Source organism: Manis javanica, chromosome 2 (genome assembly GCF_040802235.1).
Source record: "Manis javanica isolate MJ-LG chromosome 2, MJ_LKY, whole genome shotgun sequence".
Classification (NCBI taxonomy): Eukaryota; Metazoa; Chordata; class Mammalia; order Pholidota; family Manidae; genus Manis; species Manis javanica.
This window is the reverse complement of record NC_133157.1, coordinates 32861451-32866977: the sequence shown is the minus strand read 5'-3', so window position 1 is coordinate 32866977 and position 5527 is coordinate 32861451. Positions and strand designations below refer to the sequence as shown.

The 5527-nt window shown below is 46.8% G+C and overlaps 1 pseudogene; it reads left to right on the top strand.

Moving 5' to 3' along the window:
* Positions 1 to 3673: 3673 nt before the first annotated feature.
* Positions 3674 to 4081, top strand: LOC108405592 (small ribosomal subunit protein uS12-like; annotated as a pseudogene).
* Positions 4082 to 5527: the final 1446 nt, after the last annotated feature.

Below are 5527 nucleotides of genomic sequence, written 5' to 3'. Positions count from 1 at the left end.
TACTTGGAAACATCCAAAGAACTGGCATCCTTGGGCCTGTATTTCTGCCTGGCGACATGACTGATAAGTATTTGGGGATGTGCTTTTTCTGGAGACAGCATCTGTGCTTCCATCAGATCATCTGGGGGTGGGGGGTCAAGAAAATTATATATTTAAATCAGTTTTTAAATTATATCTTTAAAAAGCTATTAAAGAGCTATTTGACAGTGTTTAAAGCCTTACAATTTCCCAGCAACATACAGGATGGCAGTTGAACTCCAGTTGGCTGGCCTCAGCCCTTCTTGCTCTGGGTCAGCAACTCTCCAGCTCATCTTCTCTACATCTTTACCTGGACATTTGGGTCCCTCTGTCCCCTCTGTACTGCACACTCTGGGCATTTGGCGGTGACATATTTTTGGCCCTTCTACACTTCCTCTTTCCTACTAAAGTCTTACTCATCCTTCTAGGGTGGTTAAATGCCACCTGCTTCATGAAGTCTTATCCACCCCACACTGACAGGGTCACCCACCTCTTCTCCCCCATGGGGTTGTTTGTAAAGTATGTGTCTGACTCTGCCGCTGGACTACGGGCTTCTAGAGGTCAGGTACCATGGTGTCTTCATTTGTTGGCTTGTCCGTTGGTCCCTGTGTGCAGTATGTGATCAGAAAAATGCTTGTGGAAGTCAACTGACTGGAAATGAAGAGTTAGAAAACATGGACTCAAATGCCAATGTGACTGATTGTGAACAAGTCCTTGGCCCATCTATCTACTTGTTCATCTGTAAAACGGGACACAGAACTGCTTTGTAGAGTAAATGAAATAATGTATGTGAAAGTTCTTTGGAAACTGTGATACCACATGAATGATAGTTATTGCAATTGCTCATTTCCTTTCCTTAAAGGAAGCTCTTCCTGAACTTTCTGTGTGGTATGGACTCACCTAGTCAAGGTCACGTGGCAAATCAGTGGTGGAGCTAAGACTAATGTCTGAATGCTTGTCTATTTGTAGGCCATTAGCTGTCCTGTTACAGTAAGTGTTAAAGGAAACTAGACAATGCAGTCAGGAGATGGCCACTGACTTTTCTATGCAGGTGTTACGGTTTCATTTGCTGGGGGAATAAGGAGGCGTGGTTCTCACTCTGGGCTGAGCTGCTCCCAGCCATTGCCATGTTGCAGGCATTATCTGTCTCCACCGACTAAATGCCTGGTTTAGCCTCTCTTTGCGCCTTCTCTTTGAGCCCTAAGTATCCCTGTCAGATGCCGAGCTGAGGGCTGGATTGGGATGGGGGTGGGCACACCATTTTGCCCTGTGCCTCCAGTGGGATGGGCAATTAGGATTCTGCACAGAGCTAGAGGGAAGTGCACTGTCACGGGGCATGCTCAATCATGCCTGCAAATTGGCAAACCCACAGGGGCCAAAGGCAGAGAAAATGCTGGGCTGTGGGAAATGTGCTCCTAGGACTTGTGCAAGGCATAGATGGTGGGCATCATCATGCCAGCCCTTGAAAAGATGTGGTAAGTGTGAGCAGATGGGACATAAGGAGTTTCACACTTTGGAGCTTAACTTCTGTACCAGGTTAGACACTGCATGCCCAGGGCAGTGGAGAGGGGCCTTGCAGAGCAGGTCAGGACCCCTCAGTTCTGAAGTTCCAGTTTTGTGATCGTAGGTGGACAACCAGCCCCTTTCCTTTATCAGTAAGATAGAGATTCCTTCACTGAAACAAATATTTATTGAGCACCTATCATGTGCCAAGGAAACTTCAGTGAACAAAATGGACAAGATGCCTGTCCTCAATCAGTTAATATTCCCGTGTGATGGCCATAATTCTGGCCCTGCCATCCTCCCATGAGGAGACAGCACATGAGAAAATGTTTCATAAACTGTGGTCCACCTGTGAGAGGCTGTGGTCAAGATGCAGCTGGAACCTGTAACTCAGCTGATCTTTAGACGGAAAACTGCATTCCTGTGGAAGTTAAATAATTGAGGTTAATGTCAGGAGGGAAGACACCTGTAATGAAGTCTTCTTAATGTTTCAGTTACCTTCTAAACACTGAGTTGAATCAAACTGGTAAAGGCCGTAAGTTTGGAGGAAGAATTAGCTGTGAAGTCAGTTGATCACAACCTCCTGCCATTGTTCGTTCAATTTTCAGGCACATATTTGGTAACACCTACTGGGGGATGAGGTAGATATGAAGATTTCCTCCAGGGCTATCACAATCTGGTTGGGGATCAGACAAGTATTTAGACAATTACAGTATCCCATGATAAAGGGCAGGAGGGGGTAGGGAAGCCAGGTGACCATAGGGCCCGTAACCTGGGCTTGGGAGGGAGTGGTTGGAGAAGGCTCTCTACAGGAAGTGCACTCCAAGCTGAAGCCTAAGGTTTGAGTAGGCTGGAGGTTGCAGAGGGGAGAGCCCACTCTGAGCCATGCCAGCATGGAGAGGTAGAAGAGCTGAGCTGAGAAGGGAAGGACAGGTATTGCTGCTAGAGAAACCATTGTTCACAGGCAGAAGCAAGCACAGGGTATTGGAGCAAAGACCTTAGTGGTCTAATCTCCAATTTAACAAGGAGAAACTGAGGCCCAGAGAGGTCTTAAGCTTTCTCAAAGGTAAAATTGAGGATATGTGACCTAAATGTGAAACCGAAATCCTTTTAATTCTAAATATCACAACTGTTTCAGTCCAGAGATGTTAATATTTCCATTTTACTTTGAGGAAATAGAGAAAATGACTCCACCACATAGCTCGTAAGTGGCAGAGTCAGGATTAGAATTCATGTCCCAGATACTAAAATGTCATGTGAGTTCTACTATATCATGTTGCCTCCAATATTGACTCTGAAGACCCCTGAAGCTGTCTACAGGTAACTGTGTTTAGAAGGTAACTGAAACATTAAGAAGACTTCATTACAGGTGTCTTCCCTCCTGACATTAACCTCAAATGGTCCTCAGACTTTATAGCCTGTTAGAACCTCTGGGCGGGTATTAAAAACTCAGTGCCCTGTGGAACCCTGGAGAATTATATCAAACACTGGCGAGACCCAGTATTTTTAAAACTTCAGATGAACCCTATGTTCCCATGCCTACATCACTTGAGGATCTTGTTAAAACACAGATTCTGTAGCATGGCCTGGGCTTCAGAATTTTTTAAAGCAGCCCAAGTGATGCTGCTGGTCTAGAAGCCACTCTTTAATTAGCAAGGAGTCTACACAGCACTCTATGCCCCTCAGAACCCTTTCTTGGCCACTTTCCCTGGTCTTGTCTCTCTCTCAAACACAGTTATACACACACACGCATGCCCCTTCTTTCAGGATTAGGCTTTAAAATGCCATGCTTCAGACAAAGAGGAATTTCCCGCCAGGAAGCTGAGTCCCACAGAAGGTAGCTGCTCCTGAAAACACTGGCTATACTATGGACCTGCCAAATGCTGGGCTATTGTCGGGACCCCAGGTGTAGAGCTGGGACTGGTGGGACAACAGCCAGAGACTAGGGTACAACATTCAAAGAGACTCCTTGTCAGGTCTTGCAGGTGCCAACCCTGCACTTGCACAAGCCTGAGAGAGAGTGTCTCCTTAAGTCTTGCTCCCTGGGTACCTTGCCTCACTTAGTCTGAACCTGCCCAGGACCCCAAGGCAGTTTCCTAAAACAATTGTTTTCAAAGTGTGTTCGCTTTGCTTGGCCCATGGCACTTGCAGGATGGGCAAGTGTCTGTGTCTTTGAACTGCCAGGCAGCTCTGCAGCCAGTGAAGAGATCGGAAGTGGCGTGATAAACAGTGTAAGAAAGCCCATTTGGGTACAACACTGAAGACCAACACTTTGAAGGTGCAAAGGGAATTGTGCTGGGAAGTAGGGGTTGAAGCCAGACAGCCAAATTCTGCCATCAGGAAATGTGGCAGGGTCCAGCTGATCAAAAAGAAAAAAATCACAGCCATTCTACCCACTGATGGTTGAATTTTATTGAGGAAAATGTTGAAGTTCTGATTGCTGGATTTGGTTCCAAAGATCATGCTGTTGGTGACATGCCTGGAGTCTGTTGTAAGGTTGTCAAAGTAGCCATTGTCTCTGGTGGCCTTATACAAAGGCAAGAAGGAGAGACCAAGATAGTAAGTTTAATGGTGAAAACACAATAGTAATAAATTTTCATATGCTAAACAACAAAAATAACAAAGTGTGATCTTCAACCAGCAGCATCTGGGAACATATTAAAATGCAAATGGGCAGGCTTCTCTCCAAATTTCTGAATCAGACTAGGGGGAAGAGCTCATCAATTGTTGATTCAACAAGCCCTCCAGGCAACTGTAATGCCCTTTGTACGGTGAGACCCACTGTGTGTGTGTGTGTGTGTGTGTGGTGTGTGTGTGTGTGTGTGTGTGTGTGTGAGTGTGGGGAAATGGCTGCAGGAGACATCTGCAAAGGCTCCTTCCAGTAAGCCTCTCCCAGGACTTGGGATGTGCTCGCCAACCTCTCTCCCCTCCACTCCACAGTGCCCCCCGGCAAACTGCTCTCCCCAGGACTGACTCCTGGGGCAAGGCTGTGCATTGCTGCCTCTGCTGTCTCCATGGGCATCATTAGCTGAAGAGTGTCCTGTCCTAGATGGTCTGACTTCAGTAACACAGTTTTAGCAAAGAGAGGGATTTCTGTGGCAGCTGGCAGCTAGAGAGGTACTGAGAGCTGTGGGAAAACACAGAGCCACAGAGGCCTGGCCACATCTCATCCTGCTAGGGCCAGGCAACCAGGAAAGGGGTGTGGTCAATGCACATCCGTGTGGCTGCAGGCAGGGGTAGCTCCAATGCACCTCACCCAGACTAACCAGACCCACCTCTTCTCAAGTGCTGCATCCACTGAAGGCAAGGCTTCCAGTGACCTGAGTCCGTTCGGGTCTTCACTCATGCAGCAAACAGTACCTATGCACCAGCTTTGTGGGGTGAGGGGAGGGGAAGAGGGAAATTATATAGAGAGGGACTGGATGCATGACTCAAGCCCTGCCCTGTAGACTAGGAGGGAGACCTTATAATTAATAGCTAATGTTTATGGAACATCTATTCTGTGCTAGGTATCATTCTGTTCTACCTGTGTTCATTCAATTCTCACAATGCATTATGATAATACTAATGCTTTATTATTAACAATGTACTTCCCTTCAGAATATTTACAGATGAAGAAATCAAGGCACAAAGGGATTAGGTAACTTTCCCTACTAGGTGCAGAGCCGGGATGGGAATCTGGGTAGTCTGGCTCCTGAATCTGAGCTTTTAGCTACCAGGCTTTAACCCCCCAACCCCAAAAGGTGAGAGCTCACCATAAATTGCTATGATAAATAGCAGTACAAGCACAGAGAGAGTCCCTGCCCAGGGATGTGACAGATCAAGTCTCTGCTTTCAGCCTTAGTTTCATCTTCTGTAAAGGAGGGTTTATAATTTCTGTGTGGCCACTCTTTCTCCAAGGCTAAGGTGAGGATTACAGTGATGACAATGAGTGCAGGGCAAATCAAGGGCACCGGGCCACCCTAGGCAGTGGGAGGAGCTTCCATTTAACTGGACTCCCCTGCTT